Genomic DNA, 25,538 nt, shown 5'->3' on the forward strand with positions numbered 1-25,538 from the left:
CTCAGTTCACACCCAACCTGAAGCCCATTCATGTCTATTCCTTGCTGTATTCTTGAATCGCTTTCCCAGATACAACCTTTCTTTTGTTATTCCTTAACTTGAACTCATCTGAGTCAGTCTATTCTCTGTTAATGAAAGATTTCTTAACTTGGATATAAAGCCTACAGACCTGCATACATGGAGAAAGTCAGCAAGTGCTGGAATTGCTGGGGGAATACTCAGGGCGGAAGCGAGATATATCCTGGCCTTAGGAGGTGAGTGGGAATGGGATGGCAGCGATGAGCTGGACGACAGGCTGAGATGAAGGGACAAGCTCAGCAGGTCTAACAGAGGGTCCCCGCAAGCGCACTGGGTCTTTTCGGAAGAAGGAGGGTGACGGGCAGGAGGGGAGGAGGAGCCCCAGTGAAGATCAAGAGAGACCTCCATTTCATGGCAGAATGCCTGGACAGTGTGAAGAAACTAAATGCCCAAGGAGCAGCCCACCAGCATCACCTGAGGGCTAAAACCTGGAGAGTGCTGTTTGCTCGGTCATAGCTTAGGAATCGAGGTGGCGGGAGAGAGGTAGGATGATGCGCCCTGGACACCTGAGCCTCCCCCACTGCCTCAGTTTCTCGGTCATAGCTTAGGAATCGAGGTGGCGGGAGAGAGGTAGAATGATGCGTCCTGGACACCTGAGCCTCCCCCACTGCCTCAGTTTCTCGGTCACAGCTTAGGAATCGAGGTGGCGGGAGAGAGGGAGAATGATGCGTCCTGGACACCTGAGCCTCCCCCACTGCCTCAGTTTCTCGGTCATAGCTTAGGAATCGAGGTGGCGGGAGAGGGGTAGAATGATGCGTCCTGGACACCTGAGCCTCCCCCACTGCCTCAGTTTCTCGGTCATAGCTTAGGAATCGAGGTGGCGGGAGAGAGGGAGAATGATGCGTCCTGGACACCTGAGCCTCCCCCACTGCCTCAGTTTCTCGGTCATAGCTTAGGAATCGAGGTGGCGGGAGAGAGGGAGAATGATGCGTCCTGGACACCTGAGCCTCCCCCACTGCCTCAGTTTCCTCACCCTTAGGACAGAGACAGTGTCCTTCTCTTCAACCATCCACAGCTCACCTGGAATTCCTCCACAAATTACATATCAGCCCTGCTACATTCTTGCCCTGGAGCCGGGAAAAGACTGCCCAGGACTGAGGCAGAGATTTAGCACAGCTTTGTCCTTGAGAGCATTGGAAAGCTGAGGACTCAAACATTTCTGGGTGGCAATAATGTTGCAGTGGAGCATTTCTAGCAGGCAGCCAAGGAAGTTCATAATGTGTATGAGCAGGTATCAGTGGCAAGAGATAGAATGACCATGTGAGTATTACTAACAATGTGAGTTTTCCCCCTGGGAAACTGAAAACAGGTGGTGTCATGCACTGCCAATCAATCATCAATCAATCAAAACTTAAAACTTGGTTTCCAGTCCCAGATTTGCCATCATGAGCGTAGGTAAATCATTCCCCTGTCGGAATGGAGGTGGGACCAGGTAATGGTGAAGCTGTCACCCAGGGGCAACGCCCTGCTTCTCCTAGTCACCCCTGAGCGCTGGGTGGGGTTCTGGTGCAAAGCAAAAGAAGTGAATTTAAGTTGTTGCTGGAAATCTCATCTCCCTCCCCCCGCATCCCTGCACTTCCCTGTGAGTCCTGACACTCACCTGCCCACAGGAGGCAGCACGAAGCTGACCCCTCTCTTCCCAGCCCCCTCCCCTCAATTCAACTCAACCAGAAAAAAGGCTGAACCTCTATTTGGTCCCTCCACTGCGTCCCATCCAAACTCCTCACTATGGGCTGCTGCAGCTGCTGCTAAGTCACTTCAGTCATGTCTGACTCTGTGCGAACCCATAGACGGAAGCCCACCAGGCTCCCCCATCCCTGGGATTCTCCAGGCAAAAACATTGGAGTGGGTTGCCATTTCCTTCTCCAATGCATAAAAGTGAAAAGTGAAAGTGAAGTCACTCAGTCATGTCTAACTCTTAGGGACCCCATGGATTACAGCCTATCAGGCTCCTCTGTCCATGGGATTTTCCAGGCAAGAGTACTGGAGTGGGGTGCCATCGACTTCTCCACACTATGGGCTAGAAGGCTCCAAATGACATCTAGGACCTGTCCTGTTAGGCAGACTCCCTGGGGCAGCCATTCTACTGACAGGCTGCTCTGGGTCAGACCCTTCTCCTTCCTCTAATCAGCTGAGGCCAGAGTAGCTGAGTCTCCTGTGAGAGGACATGCGGGGCTGCTCCCCAAGCCCATCATCCAGGACCCAGAAATTCAAGTGAACCGTTTCCTAGGAAACGTTCCAGGAAAAAAACCTGGTCGTGGAATGGGAAGGGGGACCAGTGTGCAGCACTCAGCCCAGTCCCATGGAGGGGCTCTGACTCCACTGGGGGCTCTGGGGAGGCATCAGAGTTGCCTGAATTGTGGGTGTGGGGCAGACAGGGCAGGGTGTCTAGACCCCCACACCCATCAGTCGGTCCACACTTCTGGGTCTCCGGGCACCCTGGACCCAAGTGAAGGTGGTCAGTCTACCAGGAGAGAGGCATCAATGCTGGATGCCGACGGGTGTGAGCAGACCGCTGCATGGTGTGCAGCACTGGGTCCATGTGAACTGGAGGCGGTCACAAAGGCCACGGTGAGGGTCTTCCTTCTTCCTTTGCAGGGAGACTCTGGAAGCTCCCTGAGCTTGTGGCGTGGTCTGGGAGCTTGTTACATCTGATCTGTGATGGAGCAGCACTGGGGACACCGATAGCGGCTTACGGAGGAAACCACATGGCTGTCTCATCCCTGCTGGGATGGAAACAGAGATCCTCCAGCTCCAGGCGACTCTGCTCCTTCCTCATCAGAGGATGTGCAAGGACCACGCTTCCTTCCCTCCCCCCAAGCCCTCCTCCTCAACCTCTGTTTCTGTTGGAACAACATCATTCACAACAGCCAGGTGGGTGTTCATTGAACCTTTTCTTCCATTTTCTTTTCTATGCACAGATAATTATGTGCATCAAGTTGCCATGCAGGGGTAAATATTGTAATTTGGCTTCAGGGATATTAGGCATAACGTGGTTTTTGTTTCCTCTGCCTCACCAGCTAAACAGAGAGCATGGCATCTCCTCCTGGAGGGGCTTGGACTACAAATACGGCTTTTTATATAAAAAAAAAAATCTTTTCTGAGCCCTGCGGTGCATCCTTCATGTTCTGAATAGCAGCATCATTGTGACATCCGGTGGTGGGCAATTCAGCTGGTGAGTCATGCGCCAACGAGACATACGCTCCAATACCATCATGCGATGACAGGCAGCCTGCAATCAAGCGATCAAATGTGGGACTTTTATTAACAGATTAAACAAGAAGCTTTCTCCAGAGGCTTCTAAATCAACAGAGCCCATGGTTATTGCCCACTCACATTATACTCAAAGAATGCTAGGCATCATTTACATATGAATCCTCACCTAGCTGCTCCAGGAGAGGAGAAAGCAAGTCACAGCAGGCTGACTTCTCTCCCTAGGCTGGAGGAGAGCATTCTAACCTAGCAAACAAACTGAGGTTGCCTGATGTAACAGGGCCACCGAGTGAATGGGGCTGGATTCCAGTTCAGGGCTGGGCCTGTGCTTCATGGACATCTCCTTGGGATCTATCTTGAGATCTCTATGAATTAGTGTGGAGCTTGGGTACCAAAGGAGCTCCTGGTTCTGGCTCTGGAAGGTGGCATGGGCGTCTCCCCAGTGGATGCTCTGAAGGTCACCTCTATCAACCCTAAACCTGAGAATATATCAAAAGTGGACCTCTATTCCCTCCAAACCTGCCAGAAAATTGGGCAAGGGTGACTGAGCAGCTTGGGGCCATGAATGGCTTTTATAATATTCGCTCAGAATAACCTTACGGGGTGCCCAGGAGCTGTGCATGCACGTGGTTCATCCTCTGTGATGTGACTGGAAGTGGGAAACAAGAAGGGTGACCCGGGACTTCCCTGGTGGTCCAGTGGTTGTGACTCCTGCTGGTAATGCAGGGGGCATGGGTTCGATCCCTGGCCAGGGAACTAAGATCTCACATGCTGCACGGTGCAGCCAAAAAAGAAAGAAAAAAGTGTGGTCCTTCCTCTCTGCACTGAAGGCTGACTTCTGGCAGGACAGCAGGGAGGGGATTTCAGCTGAGGATGTCAGCTTAAGTGTGTCTGTCCTGGTGCCCAGCTGTGTGCCTGGACCAGTGACCTCTCGTTCAGTTTTCCGAGTCTTGAAGCCAAGAGTGCTTTTCTCTAGGAACTGGCTTGCAGAGAGCAGAGAACGTTTACACTAAGGTTTAAGGGATGCTGTGATTTAAAAAGAAAAATTAAGGCGCCTGGGAGGAAAAGTAAACACATTATTTTAAAGCTAATTAAACAGGCTTTATGTAGTACCTGCCAGGTGCAATGGATCGAAGGGAATGTACAGTTTAATAAATCTCCAATTTCAGGGGGTTTATGATCCCAGAGGGTAAAGCAGTTTGGAGTGCGATGATGAAAAGCAGAACATGGGAGGTGAGAGGCGCCTGCACACAGGCTCAAGTGCGCGGCCACAGAGCGCTGGGCGCCGTCCCCAGCAGTGGCTGACAACAGCCTCTGTCAGAGCAAATGCTTCTGCACGCTTCCTGCGGTCCCGGCACCACCACAAGGACCTCACCTCTGCTCACTCGTGAAATCTTCACATCCGTGCCATAAAGAGGTGCCACCATCATCCCCACTTCACAGGTGACCAAAGTGAAACACAAAGGGGAAGCAGAGCACCCTCCCGTCCTACCCAGGACCACCTTCTCTATAGGACTTCATGGCCCTTTTTTGTCTTGTTACTTCTCTTGCCGCTGTGACACTCAATTACATCAGCTTGGGCTGCACACAGCAATTCAATTCAACAAGGCTGTGTCAGATTTCAAGGCTCTATCAGATTTCAGGGCAGTGCGGCATCAGTAAGGACCATGGCAGGGGCCCCACCCTTGAGGAATCTATAATCCAGCAACAAAGATGACCTTGGATATAGACTCAAATCAAATTCACAGTGGAATGCCCCATGTGCTGAGAAAAGGGAAGGACTGTTTACTGTTAAGGATGGATTTGAAATGATAACCAGATATGGTGTATCTTTTTACACCATATCTTTTTAAACAAGTGATGTTGGGTTTTTTCATGATCATGAAAGTAGGAACTCATTGGAAAATATAGGGAGGATAAAGAAGAAAATTGAAATTATGCATAATCTCACCAACCAGAGAAAAACATTATTATATGTTGATGTATTTCATTCCAATCTCTTCTATCTGCAAATTAAGGCTTGTTAGAAAAAATAGCAATAGAATAGTACTGTTTATGTGATTTTGTATCAACATTTTATCATAAGCATTTTCCATTGTCACTAAAAGTTGTTTGACATATAATCTTTAAAGGCTATATGACACATAATTTTTAAAGTTTACATAACATGCTCACGCATGGACATGCCATAATTCACCAGTCCATTTTACTGTTGTTGGCTGTTTACATTTTTGCCAGGTTTTCCTAAAAACAATGCTGCAATATGTACTGTGGATGTTGTTTTTCTCAAATCTTGCGTGGAATCTGCCTTCTGTAAAAATGGTTAAACATTTGTAAGAAATTACAAAATGGCTAATGAAACCTTATTTGTTCTGATATTGACATTGCTGCTCTAAGAAAGCCAGGTGTCCTAGACCATGGAGGAACCAACCCAGTCTCGTGCGCCCAGGAGAATCTGCCTTCTCAGGCCTCATGCCATCTTATTGGGTCCACTGGCCAGCCGGTAGATGCAGGGCCACCCTCCCGTCACCATCTTGCCATATAGTAGCCAAGTGGTTCCCAGCATCTCCACTTCTATCCCAAATATCAACGGTCAAGTAAAAAATGTTTCCTTTGGCCAATACTCTCCCAAATCCTTGGAAATGAGGCTTGTTGGTCCACTTTGAGTTACATGTCCAGCGTTATTGTTTGATAGTCATGAAGGTCAAGGAGATGAAAATTCTGGCTGGGCAGACCTGTGTCTTAAAGAGTTTCCAGCTATGCCACTTTTACGTAAACAAATAGTAAAATGGGCTAGCCTGGAGCAGATACAACCACCAGTCTCTTGGGATAATCCTAACCACACCTCAAATTCAATATGCCCCCAAATACATCTGTCTTCCCTGCCAAAGCACGTGCTTTCTCCTGTGTCCCCTTGTCCCTGGAAGTCATCATTACATGTGGGACACCCTGGGCATCAGCTCACCTTGATCCTATTTATATCCCACCCCCCACCTCATGGTGCAGTGGTAAGGAATCCACCTGCCAATGCAAGAAACGCGAGAGACACGGGTTTAATCTCTGAGTCAGGAAGATCCCCTGGAGTAGGAAATGGCCCCCTGCCTGGAAAATTCTATGGACAGAGGAGCCTGGTGAGCTACAGTCCACAGGGTTGCAAAGAGGCGGACACGACTGAGCACACACATACACTCTTTGCTTGCGTCCACATCAGTCTATGAAAGCTAAAAACTTAATCTCCAGTGACTCTCACTGCTGTGTGTAGTCATGCAAACACTACTGGCCAATAATATATAAGCAAGTGATGCTTGGAGCTATTGCAGCCATCTTATAAGGACCAGAGTCATACACTAAGGAAGGAAAAGCACGGAGAAGAGCCCTGGGTCACAGAAGATGTCTCACTATGCTGAACTAGTCTGAACCGCCCACCTCTAGGTTTCCTGTCACATGAGACAACTAAGCCTCTACTTTTTAAAGTCATCATTGTTTGCCGTCAAATGTAATTCCTAAGAGATACACCCTCCTCCCAGTCACTAGAGAACCTCAGAGTTTCTTCATCACTTCGCACAGTTACTCCTCATCACTGCTCAGTCACCTAGCACTATGGATTTTACTTCTCTGGGGAAAAACTAAAAGCCACAATAAACCAGTTGTGTGTCAGCCATGCATGGTGGTACTTTATGGTATTAGTAGACCAAATATGGACTTGGTGGGAGGTTGTTAAAAAACAGACTCAAGTTGTAGACGAGTAATTAACTACAATTATTTTGCTAGAAAGTGTTAAAGTCCTTGCCATGTTTGAAATGTTAAAATGATTCAGTTATTGTTTTGGCTCAGTCACTCAGTCGTGTCCAACTCTTTGTGACCCCATGGACTGCAGCTCATCCTCGGTCATCCCCTTCTCCTCTTGCCTTCAATCTTTCAAACTTTATTTCAATAAAAATTTTTAAAAATATTATTGAATAATAATAGCATCTCTAGCTGTGTGAAACAGAACAAAATACGACTTATAACTCAAACTGCCTTTTAAAGAGAATGGATCCTGTTAGGAGAAGCTCTTTGTCTGCCCTGGATGTAGAAATGCTTTGTGATGCTCTTTTAGGAGCATAAGCTACAGGCCACTGAGTGACCTTGCTTAGTGGAGGGGAAACTCTGGGGGAAAGGGAGGACAAGGGGAGGACTCCGTGTGCTGTGGGAAGGGCAGGTCATGGAGGAGCCCCAGGCAGCTGAGTGTTTGGAAAGGACTTTGAAGAAAAGGAATGAAGACACGGAGGATTAAATTGTTTGTGGTGTGATCCATTAGACAATGACTCGCCAGCTGTTTAGGATTTCCCTGGTGGCTCAGACGATAAAGCAACTGCCTACAATGTGGGAGACCCGGGTTAGATCCCTGGGTTTGGAGGATCCCCTGGAGAAGGAAATGGCAACCTACTCCAGGACTCTTGCCTGGAAAATCCCATGGATGGAGGATCCTGGTAGGCTGCAGACCATAGGGTTGCAAAGAGTCGGACACAACTGAGTGACTTCACTTTTTTTTCCCCAGCTCTTTAGTAATATCCTCCAAGGTTTTGTGTGAGTGACTCAGATGGTAAAGAATTTGCTCACTGTGCAGGAGACCCGAGTTCAATCCCCGGGTCAGGAAGGTCCCCTGGAAGAGGAAATGGCAACCCACTCTAGTATTCTTGCCTGGAGAATCCCACGGACAGAGGAGCCTGGTGGGCTGCAGTCCATGGGGTTGCAAAGAGTCGGACATGACTGAGCGACTAACACTTCCATTTTTTAAAAAATTTATTTATCTTTAATTGGAGGATAACTACTTTACAATTTTGTGTTGGTTTCTGCCATACAGCAACGTGAATCAGCCATAGGTATACATATGTCCCCTTCCTCTTGAACCTCCCTCCTACCTCCCATCCCATCCCACCCCTCTCGGTTGTCACAGAGTACCGATTTGAGCTCTGAGTCATACAGCAGATCCCCGCTGGCTGTCTATTTACATGTGGTAATGTACATGTTTCCATGCTGCTCTCTCCATTCATCCTACTCTCTCCTTCCCCCACTGTGTCCACAAGTCTGTTCTGTATGTCTAGTCTCCACTGCGGCCCTGCAAATAGGCTCATCGGTACCATCTTTCTAGAGTCCATATATATCCGTTAATATACAATATTTGTTTTTGTCTGTCTTACTTCACTCTGTATAATAGGCTCTAGGAGAAGGCCACTTTTAAACTGAAGAAGGGATCATTTCTCCCCTGGACAAGCACAAGGAGGAAAATATTTGATGCAACAAGGCAATGACCCCAGTGAAAGAAGGTCACCAGAATTTGAGCACACCTGGAACTCACAGGCATCTTGGGGTGGTCTTGGGATTTCAACAAGCCACGGGTTTGGCTTTAAAATTTTAAATTTTAAATAATTTTAAATAAATTTCAAGCTCTGGGAAGCCCCAGCTGATATAAAGTCTTTATGTGATAAAGAGATGACTGTGTTCTTGAATAACATGCACCCTGCAAAAGATATATGTGAGCAGATAAGCCATGTAGCAGACCAGCAAATGTTTTTATTTACTATCTTTCTTCTTTATCAAATTCTCAGTAGCCAAAACACATGGATGAAAGACAACGAGATGAAAAATATAAGAATTTGAATCGAGAGCCCTGTAGGGAAAATGTAGGAGGAATTCTGATAGGAAGTCCAGAGGGAAGGATTAGAGAAGATGGCATGGAATAAATAATCAAAGAGATGTGAATAGAAAATTCATCTGTACTGAAAAACAGCATGCATCTTGAGATTTAAAGAAAATGCTAAGCACGATAACTTCACAAGCATGATAACTTTAAAATCACATCTAGACCTATGCTGGTAATTTTCTAGCCAATAAGGATGAAGAGGAAGATTCTAAAAGCTCCCAAGAGAAAAACATCTCTTAAAAAACAAGAACGTAAGGGCCATAAAGATCTTATGCCAGACATAATCTCCAGTGCCATGAAAAAAATGATATATCTGACTATATAAAGACTACAGATTCCTGCCTTTTGCTATTTACTGAAATCTAAAATAAGACAAAACTTTATATCTATTTGAGACATATATATGTAACTAGATTTAAAAGTCTTGAAAAGGATACCAAGCAAGCTTAACTGGATGCACCTCTGGAGGAAGGAGAGGGATGACATGGAAAGAATTTTCACTGTTTTTATTGTGTATTCATCTCCATTTCAATTATTGAAACGCTGCCCTGACTTGAAGCTTTTTTAAAATATATTAAACTCATAAAAACAGAATTCCCTTTGCAAAATAACAGATGAGGAACTGCTTACTTAATTTCATCATTGATTCCTTTATTCTGCCCATATTGACTGGCCACCTACTATGTGCCAGGCACTATTTTAGGCACTAAGAATACAGTTGTGAACAAAACAGACAAAAGCTCCTGCTGTTGTGGTGTTTTATACTCTAATTAGTAGAGGTATTGGCTTCCCAGGTGGCATTAATGGTAAAGAACTTGCCTGCCAATGCAGGTGACATAAGAGACACAGGTTAGATCCCTGGGTCAGGATGATCCCCTGGAGAAGGGAATGGCAACCCACTCCAGTCTTCTCACCTGGAGAATTCCATGGGCAGAGGAGCCTGGCAGGCTACAGTCTATGGGATAGCAAAGAGTTGGACACAACTAACGCGACTTAGTACACATGTATGCCAGAAGAGACTCCCCAAGCCTCATTCTTTCTCTCTCTCTCTGCCTTGTTGGGGATCAGCGAGAGGTGGCTGTCTGCAACCCAAGGGTGAGCTCTCACCAGCCACAGACCCTGCTGGCATCTTGATCTTGGACCATCAGTCTCTGGAACTTCGAGAAAAATATTTCTGTTGTTTAAGCTGCTCGGTCTGCAGCTTTTGTTATTTTGCTATGGTATTTGCAAACTGACTGGCACAGACAACAGCAAGCAGAGTTTTATAGAGCAATATACTCCTAGATGCACATTAGGCATTTTATGTCTGTTATATCCCAACAGAAAATGTAAAGGATAAAATAAAAGAATGCCTCCAGCATCACCAAGGAGGAACACCTGAACCAGGTAAACAGCTGACATTTCTAGATCCTCTCTTGGATCTGGACACTGGGTCCCAGCTGAGCTGCTGCCAGGAAACAGGGAGCCGGGCCAGCCTGAACTCCCAGAAGAATTCTGGGCTGGAGCAGGATGGAGAACAGGGAGGGTCCTGCTACTGAGAGTCAGCTAGGCCTTCTTTTTCCCTTGGGCAATGGAGGATGGAGGAGGTGGCCCAGCTGGGAGGGCAGAACAGGGCAGGAGATGACCTCTGCACCATGCCCAGGCCAGTGGTCGTGGTCAAACCCTGGTGACCCCGCCTTCTGTCCCCACAGTGCTCAGTCTACCAAGTGCCGCATGACTCTGAAGGCAGAGCTGTTGGTGGACAGCGAGACCCACCCAGATGCTCGTGAGCTGGGTGTATGAGAGACGCTGTGTGATGCAGAGTTAGCACCAAGAGTGGAATGATTCCAGTGGACATTCATTACCTGGTCTGTGGCTTGAAAGAAACATGCTCCCCTTTCCTGTTTTGCTTTCAGAACCTTGGTATATTTCATTTTCTGGCCCCAACCTGACCACATAACAGCACTTTTGACTTGAAACTGCTTTCCAGGAGAACTTCTTTAGCAATCCTGAGACAGGTTGGGACCTGAGACCCTTTGCTTACACCTGGACACACCTCTCCGCCAGCAACAAAATGCAAAGAAACTGTATGGGACTGAAAATAACTGTGCATGCACACTTGGGGCTAATTCTGGACCCAAAAGATACAAAGAGACAGTGAAAAGAAAACTCAACTGCCACTTCTGAGGAGCCTGGATCAAAAACAAGGTGTCAAAAGCAAAAGCAGAGTGCTATGCATGCCCTCAGCACACAATACCACCAGAGGGGTGGGCAAACCACTGACGCTGTCCCTCCAGCCACCTCTGACACACCCCTACCCTCATCCCAAATAAGGAATCAACTTGCCCCACCTCTGGGAGTGAGCAAAGAGCCTGTTAACTTCTCGCTCCCCTCTCCCCACCCTGGCTGCAGCAGGGCCCCCAATAAAGCCTTGCCTGAATTTCCTGTCTAGCTTCTTGTCTATTTCTATTGATTGGGGAAAGCCAAGAAATTGGGTCAGTAACAATCCTAATAAAACTTTATATCTATGCTTTTCATATGTACTCTCACTTCTAAAAATGTGAAATGACTTCCAACCAAAAATTAAAGAAAAAAATTAACTTATTCATTTAGAAAATATTTGTTGATAATAGGAAAGGCTCTGCATCCAAATCTAGAGATCTACAGAGAGTGATCATTTACTTAAAGATTCACGGCTAAGTTTCTCTGTGCCTTTAGGAGTTTATTGATTATTAGCTAGGTGAAATATGAAGGGGATTAAAGATGGAAAAAGTAAATTAATACCAGATTGGGACGAACTGAGATGAAAACATTACTGATCAGTGAGAAAACGAGATGCTATTTTCAATAGGTTCATTTACACATTTTTTCAGAATACATTTTGTGAAAAGTGTGGTATAACTATGTACAAACGATCCCTTCCCATCAAGTGAACAGTCCTTGATAGTCTTATATGAAAAGGAAAATAGTTTCACTTTATTAATGTAACTGAATTTAGTTACATTATTTCCTATGAATCATCATTAGGAGACAACAGTATGAAGCTATGAAAATCACTTGAAGTATCCTCCATAAACAATTATACTTTCTCCACTGTTCCCAACAACGGGTGTAGACCTCCTGTTACAGTCTAGCTCCAACTGATGCTGAGAAAGTCAGAGGTTGTGTGAATAAGGATAAATACTCTATTTTGGTCATTTCCCTAAATTTCTTCCTACCGATGTTAGTGAACATAAGAAGAAGATGTGCCAAGGGTTAAGTACTTCTGGTGAAACCAAGTTAGAGGCTGTTTTATTGTAGGGTGTCTCAAAGACCAGATGCACTGAGACGCACGCTGAGTCTTACGATGGGAATGCCTTGTGTGGTGTAGCCCCAGCTAACCTGCTCTGAGGGCAACCTTCATGGAGCATCTTGCAGGCTAGTGGTCTATCAGAACACATCCCAAAAAAACACTCTTCTGTCTGAAAATATCAGGAAAGACAGTTGTTATAAGACAAATGCCCTTCACCTTGGGCTCACTCTGCTGTGCGTGGCCACCATGCTTCCTGACATTACAGGACAGAGTGCAAGGCTGTCTTTTCTGGGACACCCTGGTTTCCAGTTCAGAGGCTGTGAGGCACGAAGTGGGATGTGTCTACTTGTGTTCTCCGTAGCATCGCCTAACTCTGACCTCTATCCTCTAAGTTTCACGTTTGACTTGCAGGGTGTCTGTGCAGGGGTTACAGGGATTCCTGCGGTTGGCAAGAGACTCAGGCTACACACAGAGGTGAGAGATGGGGGCAAGGGTGGGGCCAGAGGTCCATCCTGCCCTTAGAGGTTGGCTGAGGGCACTAGGGTGGCAGGGGTCCAGGCAGCAGGGAAACCTAGAGGAGGAGGGCTCAGCAGACCGGCAGGGACAGGGGACAGGAGATGGTCATGACATGTTAGTTTCAGCTATGGTTCTGCAGTGATAACAAACAAAGCTAAAGTCTCCCTGTTTTAGCACAACCACAGTTTTACCTCTCGCTCACCCCACAGCATGAGATGAGCCAGTGGCTTCGTGAGCAGCTCTTCTCCATGCGGTGACTCCAGGGCCCAAATCCTTCACTTTAGGATGCTGCCATCTTAGCCACGTGGTTTCCATGGTTACTGAGGAGGAGGGAAGGAGACACAAACCACCTAACGCCATGAGCTGGAAACTTTGGAATGAAAATCCACAACCATAACTCCACGGCCCCATCCATTTAGCCAGTCTGCACTTTTCCAGGATCCAGACGTTGACCAGCACTTAGGAAATGCTCGATAAAGTCTTGTTGACTGAACAGTGCAGGGTTGCTGGTTTTCAACTAAATGTATTGACTTTCCTATTTCCCTCAAACACGGAGGATATAATTCCAAAAGAAAGCAGTGGACCCTCCGAGCAGGCGATTTCATGGGAAGTTCAAGCAGGCACACTAATTGTGGGGCCTCCCACGAAGAAGACCTACTGGGTTGTTAGCTCTTTCTCTGACTCTTCAGAGCTTGGACAGACAGGCCCACTTACCCATCCTCCAGCAAGTCCCCTGCACCCTGCATGTGCTGCAGAATCTCTGCCAGCTGCTCCTTGGTGGCATACATGAGCTCACCCCCACCACCACCACTAATGGGAATAACTTACAGCAACAAACAAGGGAAAACAGAGATTCGAGAGTTTCCTATTCAATACACAACCATGCTTAGAAGTTAATAAATGTAAAAGGTTGAGAAAATTGAGCATGAGATTAAGGAATGTGACTGTTTCTCAAAACCCAGAGTATGATGAGCTCGTCCACTACAACTGCCCAAGGACAGAGAAGCTGGTACGACCTGAAGCTCTGGCTCGTACATTGAGCAGATTTCCCCCATCATCCCCACGACCCAGGGAAAATTCAATCATATCATAATTACTCTTGACCAAGGTGAATGGGAGTGGGGATGGAGAAGCAGCAGAAAAGCACCCACAGTAAAGAGCTGTTTTCTTAGGAGCCCCCTGGGGCTTTTTTATCCTAACAAATGATGTTCATCACTGTACTAATCTAAGAAGGCATTTTTCCGTTTTAAAGGCAGGGTTTCCCAGAGCGCAAGCTCTGCAGTAATTTGATGGAGGTCTCACGCTGTCACAATTAGCATGACCAAGTGATTTTCCAATTTTCAGAATGCCTTGGCAAGAAGGAAAGAATAAAACCCATGCCCAAGCTTATGGCTAAGAAATAATCACAAGGAGTGCTATTCCCATCACTGCCTCCCTCTTAGTCTTAGGTGGTCTGCAGAGCCTGGTCTCTGAGACTCTAGGCAATGTCTCAGGGTGGTCCAGGCTCTGCAAAAGGACTTCCTCTCCTGCCCGCTCCTGGTTGAGACAGATCAGCACAGACATCCCTGGGTGTACCCCCCTAGGGTTTCCCTTAGTTTGCAGGGACTCACTCAGCCTCCTCAGGCAGATGTTCATTGCTGAAGCTCCAGTGCCTGGCACGGTGGCTGGGGCACAGTATGGACTCAACCAATATTCACTGAATTAAACAATCGAGTGTTTGATGCCCTCCACACAGGGGTATAGGGCTTCGCTTGTGGCTCGGCTGGTAAAGAATCTCCCTGCACTGCAGGAGACCTGGCTTTGATCCCTTCGTTGGGAAGATCCCCTGGAGAAGGAAAAGGCTACTCACTCCAATATTCTGGCCTGGAGAATTCCATGGACTGTCCATGGGGTCGCAAAGAGTCAGACATGACTGAGCGACTTTCACTTCACTTTCACACAGGGTAATCAGAGAAACATGGCTAACGATCCCTGCCTTCAAGGCTCTTACAAGCTTGCTGGAGAGATGAGGACAAACACAGGGCATCTACCGTTTTCCCAAACCACGCAAGGTAGTGGCTGTTCCAGGGCTGAAGACCTGCGTGATGAAACAGTCGTTGGCGCAACCTTCACCAGCAAATCACTGGCCCATGCTCCCCCTTCTACTTCAAAGATGGCCGAGCCCGGCCTCCTGGGGACAGGAGACGCCTCCCCTCTCCCACCGCTCATTCTGCAGTCCCCAGCCCCACTCCCACTGTGCTGAAACCCCTGTCCTCTGGGCCTCAGCCACTGCGGTGGTCACCAAGAATGCCCCCTCCCCTGTGACTCCTTCCACGATCAGACCTAGTCCCTGGCAGCCTTGGGAATCAGAGTCTTACACAGCCCTTAGCCAAGCTAACTGTTCTGCCACTGGATTGGGTTATTTTAGTTTATTCCACTTCCTCTTTTACTCTTAAAACATGGTGTACACCCCCTTTGTTTTTAATTAATTTATTTTTTAATTGAAAGATAATTGCTTTACAGAATTGTGTTGCTTTCTGTCAAGCATCAACATGAATCAACCATAGGTATACATACGTCCCCTCCCTCCCCTTTGTTTTGACAGAAAACAAGTCTGCATCCCTCTTAAGACCCACCCTTCCCTCTCCATATAGTCAAAGCTATGGTTTTCCCAGTAGTCATGTATGGATGTGAGAGCTGGACTATAAAGAAAGCCGAGCGCCAAAGAATGGATGCTTTTGAACTGTGGTGTTGGAGAAAAATCTTGAGAGTCCCTTGGACTGCAAGGACATCCAGCCAGACCATCCTAAAGGAAATCAGCCCTGAATATTCATTGGAAGGACTGATGCTGAAGCTGAAGCTCTGATACTTTGGCCACCTGATTCAAAGAACTGACTCCTTGGAAAAGACCCTGATGCTGGGAAAGATCGAATGCAGGAGGAGAAGGGGACGACGGAGGATGAGATGGTTGGATAACATCACCGACTCAATGGACATGAGTTTGAGTAAGCTCTGGGAGTTGGTGAAGGACAGGGAAGCCTGGCATGCTGCAGTCCATGGGGTTGCAAAGAGTTGGACACGACTGAGTGACTGAACTCCCTCTCCGCCAATCTGTAGGCCCTAGGCTAAGTGTAAGCTTTTCAATGTCTCTTTAGAGGGTAAATACCAACCCTTGGCCACAAAGCCCATATCTTTATTGAAAACCCTGAGCGCAGGTGTTGGGAGTCAGCTCAGCAGCTTAGGGGCACCCCCTCTGTGGTTCTGTCTTCTCCGGGTCCCAGGAGACCAGCCACAGCCTCAGCATCACGTCCTCATTCAGCTGTTTTTAAGGGCAGAAGGTACAGACCCTTCTGCCCACACAGCTCTCTCTTACTGGGGAAGCGGGCTATCCCCCAGCCCTCCGGAAGGCCTCCCTCCACCAAAAGAAACAAGATGGTGATTCTGTTGGCAAGGAAGGTGGGTGAACGTGAGTCAACAACAGCGTCTGCCACCATCAGCCAGGGTGTCTGTGGCCACAGGTGAGGATCGTCTCTTTAGTAGTACTTTTTTCTTATTTTCTTTCTTCTTCTTTTTTTTTTTTTTTGGTGGGAGTGGGGAGCTCTTTTGGTGTTAATGTAAACAGTGACACTTTTCTTTTTATAAAATGATTAAGCTGATGTCTTTTAAAAAAAATTACATTGGCTGAAACAGTATTAATTTATTTTATTGTAAAACAAGACTGGTGCTTCGGGCTTTGTTAACCAAGAGAAGGGGGAATCGGGGTAAGAAATTAATGATATTGGATGGACGGCTGCCTGGCCAGGAGCTTCTAGAGGGAAGAGGAGGACTAACGGAGTGGCAGTTCCCCCAAAGGGAACTTGGATATCCCTTAAAGACACTGAATTTTACCGTGGCATTGGAACACTTGGCAAAGAAAGCAGGAACAGGTTTTCTGCTACCAATGATTTATTATTTCCCAAGGCCAACTGGGAAGTCGTTTCAGCTGCCCAGCCAGCTCATAAACTCCATTTCTTACTACACCAACTTCCTAACTTGAGAAACCCCGGGAACTCAGGGTGGGCAGACAGAGAACTGTGTAGAACTTCCTCCAGCAGCTCAGAACCTGCGTGAGAGGGACCATTTTACACAGATGTCCTCGACTTTGCCACAGATTGTCCCTGATTCTATAGAGAGGGTTGGGAGATGTGGGGTCTACTTGGGAAAGAGAGCTACCAGATTCTGTCACATGCCTAAAGACAATGGCATCTTCACAGGGCTCCTCAGGTCTGGGGCCAGATTGGAAAAACTGAGAACCTGGTGTGGAGGGATGGAAACCAGTGGGAAGTCCCCCGTTGAGGCCTGGAAAATGAACAGATAGACTGTACCTGGTAATTTTGCTCTGAAGTGAGGCCTGGGTGGGTGTGCTCGCCAAGGACTGGCCTCAGGCCTGTGCTGAGAAGACCCCACCTCCTGCACAGCAGTGCTTCTCATGCTTCGGCCGCACCAGAATCGCCTAGAGATTCTGCTGTGACTCACATGGCTGGACCCCAGCTCCAGGGCTTCTGATTCCATGGTTCTGAGGTACAGCCCGAGAACTGGCATTTCTAACAAGTTCCCAGGGGACACAGTTGCTGCTTGTCTGGGGACCACACTTTGAGAACCACTCTCCACAGCCTCCTTCTGCCAGTCCTTTCCAGTGGGGACCATGCTTCCTTGCTCGTGGGTCTGAAATGACAGCCAGTCACAACCTTGCTTCACGTTATTCAAAAATCCAAGGGACGAGTTTCTCCCTAACTCTTTGGTCAGAACTCTTCTCAAGGCCACCTGGCTTCTTATTCACATTTGCTCTCACTGAGGATGGTCCCCTCTCCCCCCGACATGTGATAGAGAGAGTCCAGCCTCGTCCTGGGTGGTGTCTCCCTTCAATGTCCAACAGAGACCAGTGAAGCCAAGCTCTCTGGGTCATGGGACTTCCCTGCCCCTGCCAGCAGCTTCCAGTCTCTATCTCAGGGTTAACACACATGTGTGCCCATTTCTACTCCCTGGCACTGTCTTACCATTTTTCACATGCCCCTTATCTTCTCACAATAGATCCATCAGTATATCACAGGCCTTATTATCCCATTTTATAGATGAGAAAATGAAATAGGTGAAGAAATTCACCTAAAGGATTAGAACCCCAGGTCTGTTCCTGAGGAGAGCCCCAGAATCAGGACTAATTTTCCAGCATCTTGCTTGGTACAGACCTAAACATGAATTACAAATGTCTTGGGAGAAGCTGGACTTCAAGAACTCAAAAAGCACACAGAGAAGGAGAAATATATTGAAAATGTTGAGGCAAGATGGAAAACCAGAATTCCTCATGTGACAGAAGTAAGAGCCCTCCTTCATGTTGAGGGGGAGATTCTCCACATGCTTTGCCATTTTGGCCAGAGTGACGTTGAGCTGGTCACTTCACTCTCCCGAGACTGCAGATGAAAAGATGGGGCAAGACCCCAGGTGATCTGATTTCAGGTCCTTAGAGCCCCCAAATGGACCTGAACATCAGGCCCTAGGGGGCCCCACAGGAGGAGCTGAGTGGGCTCTGGGAGACTCTGTCTCTGCTGCCCCACAACCCTGGCCTCAACTGTCTCTAGAGTTTGTGCTTCTAATTTATGCAGCATTTGAAGAAGGACAATGGCAGGTTTTGTTTGTTCGTTTTTTGTTTTTTGTTTTAAAGCAATTTGAAAAATCACTGCATAGATAGATCTCTGGTGTCCACAATTTATGTCAAGAAAAAATTGGAATACAATCATTAAACACGAAAGAAAACACAAACGTTGGGCCCATTCTTCAAGACTTCAAGGTCAACTGTCTGATGACCTCTCCTGAAGCAGTGCTGGCTGCTGGTTCCCTGGCTCACAGGACCTGTGAGGAGAGCCTGGCTAGTTCAGCTCGGTTCAGTTCAGTCATTCAGTTGTGTCCGACTCTTTGGGACCCCATGGACTGCAGCACACCAGGCCTCCCTGTCCATCACCAACTCCCAGAGTTTACTCAAATTCATGTCCATTGAGTCAGTGATGCCAACCAACCATCTCATCCTCTGTCATCCCCTTCTCCTCTCGCCCTCAATCTTTCCCAGCATCAGGGTCTTTTCCAATGAGTCAGTTCTTCACATCACATGGCCAAAGTATTGGAGCTTCAGCTTCAGCATCAGTCTGAATATTCAGGACTGTTTACCTTTAGGATGGACTGGTTGGATCTCCTTGCAGACCAAGGGACTCTAAAGAGTCTTCCCCAACATCACAGTTCAAAAAAATCAATTCTTTGGTGCTCAGCTTTCTTTATAGTCCAGCTCTCACATCCATACATGACTACTAGAGAAACCATAGCTTTGACTAGACGGACGTTTGTTGGTAAAGTAATGTCTCTGCTTTTTAATATGTTATCTAGGTTGGTCATAGTTTTTCTTCCAAGTAGCAAGCGTCTTTTAATTTCATGGCTGCAGTCACCATCTGCAGTGATTTTGGAGCCCAAGAAAATAAAGTCTGTCACTGTTTCCATTATTTCCCCATCTATTTGCCATGAAGTGATGGGACTGGATGCCATGATCTTAGTTTTCTGAAGGTTGAGTTTTAAGCCAACTTTTTCACTCTCCACTTTTACTTTCATCAAGAGGCTCTTTAGTTCTTCTTCACTTTCTGCCATAAGGGTGGTGTCATCTGCATATCTGAGGTTATTGATATTTCTCCTGGCAATCTTGATTCCAGCCTATGCTTCATCCAGCCCAGCATTCTGCATGATGTACTCTGCATATAAGTTAAATAAGCAGGGTGACAATATACAACCTTGATGTACTCCTTTCCCAATTTGGAACCAGTCTGTTGTTCCATGTCCAGTTCTAACTATTGCTTCTTGACCTGCATACAGATTTCTCAGGAGGCAGGTCAGGTGGTCTGGTATTCCCATTGCTTAAAGAATTTTCCACAGTTTGTGGTGATCTGCACAGTCAAAGGCTTTGGCATAGTTAATAAAGCAAAAGTAGATATTTTTCTGGAATTCTCTTGTTTTATCGATGATCCAGCAGATGTTGGCAATTTGATCTCTGGTTCTTCTTCCTTTTCTAAATCCAGCTTGAACATCTGGAAGTTCACAGTGCATGTATTGTTAAAGCCTGGCTTGGAGAATTTTGAGCATTACTTTGCTGGCGTGTGAGATGAGTGCAATTGTGCAGTAGTTTGAACGTTCTTTAGCATTGCCTTTCTTTGAGATTGGAATGAAAACTGACCTTTTCCAGTCCTGTGGCCACTGCTGAGTTTTCCAGATTTGCTGGTATATTGATTATATATATAATATATTATATATTATATAATAATTTATATATTTCACAGCATCATCTTTCAGGATTTGAAATAGCTCAACTGGAATTCCATCACCTCCACTAGCATTGTTCGTAGCAATGCTTTCTAAGGCCCACTTGACTTCGAATTCCAGGATGTCTGGCTCTAGGTGAGTGATCACACCATAGTGGTTATCTGGGTCATGACGATCTTTTTTGTATAGTTCTTCTGTGTATTCTTGCCACCTCTTCTTAATATCTTCTGCTTCTGTTAGGTCCGTACCATTTCTATCCTTTATTGAGCCCATCTTTGCATAAAATGTTCCCTTGGTATCTCTAATTTTCTTGAAGAGATCTCTAGTGGATTACAAACATGCATGAGTATGCTGTATCCACTCTAACACTTGAGTAGGAACATTCAACACCACTGTCCAAAAGAGTTGGGTAATCTGGCGATTTCAGATGCCACAGGGACATGTAGAGACCTAAAGAGCTGTGGTTTTTCTTCAAGGCCCATAACACACACTAGAGGCTACAAGGACAACCCTACCAAGGCTCAGACTGAAAGCCAGCAGTTACATCCAAGAAGACGCAGTGTTAGGGGTCTTGGCAGACGGGAAAGTTCAAGGGAGGCTGCCTTAACGCCTGCAATATGGGATTAGAAAGACAGGGGGGTGGTGACTTTGGGTCTGAGGATGAGAAAATGAGGTGAGACCTACAGGTTAGGGAAGCCTGCTAAACTCAGTGGGTGCCTGGGTGGATGCCTGGCAATAACTCCTCTCTCTGCCCAAGGCCAAGGTATGGGGGGAAAAACACATAAGCAAGCTCTTTGATCTTTATATTTTTATTTTTCATATTTTTTTTAATATTATTGAAGGCCGCCAGGCTCCTCTGTCCATGGAATTCTCTAGGCAAGAATACTGGAGCGGGTCGCCATTCCTTTCTCCAGAGGACCTGACCCAGGGATAGAACCTGGGTCACCTGCACTGCAGGCAGATTCTTTACCATCTGAGCCCCCAGGGAAGCCATATGTATGTAAACTACATCTAATAAAGATGTGACTTCAACCAGCAGTGCCTGAGAGGCCGTAGGTGTTCTTGTTTTTAACCAAAACTCACTGAAAATGGAAGAGGAGAGAGAAAAAAGTAGGGGAAGGGAGAGTAGGGAAGGAGGAGGGAGGGAGGAGGAGAGGGAGGAGAAGCGGGGAAGGAAAGGGGGAGGGGAAGAGGAACTAGCCAGGCCACCTTGTAAAATGTAAGAATGGCCCACCTGCCATCCTCAGATCACTGGAGTACGTGAGAGAAGATAGCACAAATGTTGCCTTTTCTTGAAAACTATGAGAAAAAAGCAAATGCACAGGTTCTTGCTACAGGAGCCTGGTTTCTGGGGGCGTGGGGATGGACAGTAAATATTGAATTACCTGATAATTACTGAATTGCCTGACCCTCCTAGGGACATTCGACTCCTGCTAGTGACACCACCCCTGGGCCTAGGACTTATGCCCTCAGGATTTCCCATGGTTTAGGCAGAAGCCCAGTGCACAGGGACATAGCTCACAGCCTGAGAAGGGATGGGTTTGCCAGTGATCGATCCTCCTGCCATCAAGTCACTCTGGGGACCAACAGGAGCTGGCGGTCACCAAAGCTTCGTTCCAAAGGCCCCAGAAGGCCAGCAGAGGAGGGAAGACACCAACAGAGAACAAGGCTTTCAATTTCTCCTCCCTGTAAATTGATCATTAAATAGCTACCCCAGTGGGGTCGGCAAACGAGATTGAACCGGTAGCCCCGTGAGTGGCTTGGCTAGGCCCAGAGTCTATGGAGCAAGAAAACCTTAGCAGTTATTCCCATTGACAGGACTCGGACGATGAAGGAGATTCATAGCTAAGTCTCGGCAGCTGCTACCATGCGTTGGGCTGTGCAAGCCTGAGCCGAGGTACAACATTGCAGTGTGCCGGGTGTGTACACATTCTATTTCCTTCTCAAGATTAAACACGCCCTTGCCCTGCATGCCTCTGCTCACAGCCTTCTGGGTGTAAATGTATGAAATGTGTGCATCCGATGTCTGTTTCAAGTTGAAAGGGGAGCAAAAATAAGATGATATTTTTAGACACTGGGAGAGACAGACTGGATGGGGTTGAGAATGAAAGTAAATTCCAGAGACCAAGTGAGCAGATGCTTTTCTTAAATGCAAATAGTCCGACAAATCACCGGGAAGTGACGCGCTGTCGGAGGATGGACTGTCATGAGACACTTGGTCCCTGCCAGTCTTTTTCTTCGTATTCCTGCGCAAACTCAGGAAAGTCCGTGAGAATCTTAAATCCATGATTTAAATTAAACTTGGTCTTCCATCTGGTTGGAGTGGTATCCAGTCTGGTGTCGAGAGAATAGCTTTGGTGAGCATGGCAAGAATTCTTGTTTCAAAACACCCAGACCCTAAATGACAAGAGGAAGAATGTTTACCTCTGAGTTCGATCATCCACCTTGTCATCTACATTTTTGGCTTCTTGTTTATAGATCGAAACAATCTAATTTTTAAAAATACTTACTGAATTTCTTCTATACACAGATGCTTTACTTAAGTAAACAACATTTTCAATTAATGGAAGAATCAAAGCTAAAGATGTCCATCTCCAAGAAAACTGGTGTCCAGTGGAGGAGACAGCCATACAACCCCTGACGACACCAGGTGGTAAGGAGGAAACCACATGGGTAGTTGTGAGATATGATGCCAAGAACCTGGGCTTTGGAGCATCTATCCTCCTTTTTTTCCCTTGACTACACCCTTCAGTGTATGAGATCTTAGTTCTCCAGCCAGGGATGGAACCTGTGCCCCTGCAGTGGAAGCACAGAATCCTAATCAATTGTATCTACTATTACTAATAATAGGCCTAACAGACTTCCCCAGTAGCTCAGACGGTAAAGAGTCTGCCTGCAATGTGGGAGACCTGGGTTGGGAAGATCTCCTGGAGAAGAGAATGGCAACCCACTCCAGTATGCTTGCCTGGAGAATTCCATGGACAGAGGAACCTGGCAAACTATAGTCCATGGGGTCGCAAAGAGACACGACTGAGCGACTGACACTTTCTAAGTTATATTTTGTCTGAAGACTTTTTGAGTCCTTCTCAACCGGAGTTCCAGGAAATTAAGTTCTAATGCCCTAAAGCATCAGCTAAATGTAGTGGATTGCATTCTCCCTAGATGTCTAGAATGGTACAGGCTAGTTTGCTTTTTCCCTTGGAGGAATTCAGAAAAATTTCTCCAAGCATTATCTGTGGGACTTACTTAAACTGAGAATGGCTGAGTGAGGCCACCCTGTTTAGAAAGACATTTTTACAGTAGGTCCTTATCACAGGGAACTCTGCTCAATATTCTATAATGGTCTATACGGGAAAAGAATCTAAAAAGAGTAGATATGTGTATGTGTATAACGGATTCACTTTGCTGTATACCCAAAACTAACAAAAGATTGTAAATCAACTATACCCTAATAATTTTTTTTAAAAGAAAGACATTTTTAAAGCATCAGAAATAAGACAAAGCCTTATGTTTTTCATGGGTATTTAAAGTCTCTGTCAGGTACTCTACAAAGTTTCAAGAATCTTGTTAGGAATGGACAGAAAATCACTTAGCTTTGGCACAACACTTGTCCTCCAACAACAATAAAAAATGACTAAAATAATGCACTGAGAACAATACAGTCACAAACTAAAATGCATTCCTTTGTTAGCAGACTCAGAGAATGCACCACTGAAGAAACAAGCATTTGAACGAGCCTGGCAGTGCGGGAGGTTATAAACAGATCAAGCACAGATGTTGCTAACAAGCTTCAGCGTCTGGGGTTTGACAGATTGGTTTCAGTAATGAAATACACAAGAGGTACTTTCGGAGCGCAGCTACAGTAAAGATGTGCAAGGAAAGATACAGTCTCGACAACTGAGTTTTTGTTATTAAATACAAGGTCTTATGAGATTAAAAGAGAATTCTGGGGTGAGGCTGTCAAGATAATACTACGTGGAAGATACACTCATTCCTCATTCATAGGCAAAGTCCTACAGTAAGTTTGTTGCAGCCAAAAGTGTGCCAAGGACTACAGGATGTCAGCAACATGGGCAGACGTATAAAATTAAGACCTTTAAGATGAAGTTGAATTTTTGTGTGTCTTTTGGTGGGGGTCTGCACGTCGCAGCTTGCAAGATCTTTGTTCCCAGACCAGAGATTGAACCTGGGGCTGCAGCAATAAAAGTGCTCACTCCTAATCACTGGACTGCTAGGGACGTCCTTGAAGTAGAATTTTTATAATACTTTATCATAGAAGGAGACTGTGATGAACTGATGCTTGTGGTTCCCAAAATTCATATGTTGAAGTTCTAACCCCCAGTGGATGATATTTGAAGGTAGGACTTGGGAGACCATCAGGTTTAGGTGAAGTCATGGACATGAACCTCCCCTGATGGATTTCGTGCCTTTATTAGAAGAGCAAGATACACGAGAACGTGCTGTCTCCACAACCACCAACCGCCGGAAGTGCAGAAGCACACAGCCAGAGGGCAGCCATCCGCAAGCCAGCACACAGACCCTCAACAGACACCACGAGTCTGCCCGCACGTTGATCTTGGACCTCCCAACTGCCAGCACAGCAAGACATAAATTTCCAGTGCTTAAGCCACCCAGTCTCTGGTACTTTGTTACAGCAGCCTGAGCAGACTAAGGGACCCACTTTGAAACTCGCTTGTGGTCCATACAGATTTGTATGTTATTTCACAGCAAAGGGTTTAAAAGATGTGACAGACTTAAGGATGCGTTCTACATTTCTTTTGTAAAAGACAAGTGCTTCAGGTTTGCTGACCTTCCCTGAGATGACAAGTGGCCGTCACCATTCTGCTATCAACACATATTTCTATTTAAAAGATGTTCCACACACGTCCAATCAAGGTGAAGATGACATTTAAGCGAAGTGAAAACAAATTGTTTTTTAAAAGAGACGTGTGCTTCTGAAGGCAGCATTTTCATCGAAGATGTTGGGGGTATGTTCCCAACACTGTGTGATTTTTTTTTAATCATGTGTGTTGCTGTAAAAACTCTTGCTCCCTCCACACTCTGAAAACTTGGAACAGCTTCTGATAACCTTTTAAACAACCTTCCGAACAGAGAATGTCACCAGCTTAGAAATGATTTGTCCAAGATACACAAACACAACACCCTCTGATGAGTTTGCAGGAACAAGCAAACTTGGTTTGTTTGTCATCAAGGTCATCAAGGGGGAATCCACTTTGCCAGAAACATTTCAACAGGAATCTTTGCAAAGTTGGTGGACAGACTGAAACTTGTGTATTGTGATTTGGTAGGTTTAGCCCACATTGCATTTATTCTATTTAATTCAACTTAGTATGAAGTTGCTACTATGAAACCAGTTTGGACAAATAAAATTGGAAATTTCATATGATTTGAATATATATATATATATATATATATATATATATATATATATATATATATGGC

General features: G+C 46.1%; 1 protein-coding gene and 1 long non-coding RNA gene across 6 annotated transcripts in view; one reads left to right on the forward strand and one right to left on the reverse strand.

The window, feature by feature from the left end:
* The window catches only part of LOC113903467, a 61,326-nt gene that overhangs the window by 8,826 nt on the left and 26,962 nt on the right, over positions 1-25,538 (reverse strand). Inside the window, exons 2-3 of one of the 4 annotated variants that reach the window (XR_003514126.1) lie at positions 12,956-13,084; positions 2,954-3,310 (exon numbers count right to left, since the gene is read on the reverse strand). The exons of 1 other annotated variant lie outside the window; for it this stretch is intronic. The gene's annotated coding sequence lies outside the window, so the exon portion shown is untranslated. Of the gene's footprint in view, positions 1-2,953; positions 3,311-12,955; positions 13,085-21,008; positions 22,473-25,538 lie in introns of those variants that run through there. 2 more of the 4 variants (XR_003514125.1, XR_003514127.1) reach the window with 2 other exon arrangements.
* On the forward strand, positions 173-11,396 carry LOC113903471. 2 transcript variants are annotated; one of them, XR_003514136.1, is made up of 4 exons: positions 173-254; positions 2,677-2,952; positions 10,301-10,363; positions 10,669-11,396. It is a non-coding gene; the product is annotated as an uncharacterized LOC113903471 (long non-coding RNA). The 2 variants fall into 2 exon arrangements; XR_003514135.1 differs by lacking the exons at positions 10,301-10,363; positions 10,669-11,396 and adding an exon at positions 8,492-9,816.

This window comes from Bos indicus x Bos taurus, chromosome 13 (genome assembly GCF_003369695.1).
Source record: "Bos indicus x Bos taurus breed Angus x Brahman F1 hybrid chromosome 13, Bos_hybrid_MaternalHap_v2.0, whole genome shotgun sequence".
Classification (NCBI taxonomy): Eukaryota; Metazoa; Chordata; class Mammalia; order Artiodactyla; family Bovidae; genus Bos; species Bos indicus x Bos taurus.